Raw genomic sequence first — 688 nt, 5'->3', positions numbered from 1 at the left:
CTATAATCCCAGCACTCCAGAGGCTGAGGCAGGAGGATCACTGTGAGTCCAAGGCCAGCCTGTACTACACAGTGAGGCCCCCATCTCAAAAAAAAAAAAAAATAATAAAAAACAAAAAAATCCAAAGAAAAGAACTTCACTAAACTAGTGGTCATCACATAAAAAATTATGCAAACCAGGTTTAGCAGCACATGCCCGTAATCCTAGTATTCAGGGGGCTCAGGTAGAAGGATTTACCTAGGCTGCATAGCAAGACCTTGTCTCAAAAAAGTTATTATTATAAGAATAATATAGGCTTGTGAGTTAGCTCGGTTGTTTTAAGTGCCTACTTGGACAAACCCAGTCAGGCACAGGGAATCACAGTTCGATCCCCAGATCTGGCCTTAAGGCAGCCTGAGCCAGCCCCTACTCCCCCCACCAAAATAAAACAAGAAAAACAAAAAATAATATAAACCCATTTAATCCTCAGAACAACCCTATAAGCAAAGAACTAATACTGTTCCTACTTTACAGGAAACTAAGGTAGAAAAGCTTGGTAACCTGTCCAAGATCACATGGCAGGTAAGTATGGGGCCAGAACTCCAAGCCAATCGAGGCAGTTATAGAGCCTACACCTGTAACCATTACTCTACACTGCCGCTGAAGGGGTAGAAAGAGTTGGTCATTCACTCACTATCTTTTGAAACCA

The sequence above is a fragment of the Octodon degus genome, unplaced genomic scaffold (genome assembly GCF_000260255.1).
Source record: "Octodon degus isolate 3935 unplaced genomic scaffold, OctDeg1.0 scaffold00007, whole genome shotgun sequence".
NCBI lineage: Eukaryota > Metazoa > Chordata > Mammalia > Rodentia > Octodontidae > Octodon > Octodon degus.
The sequence above is the reverse complement of the archived record's forward strand: the minus strand, read 5'-3'. Positions refer to the sequence as shown.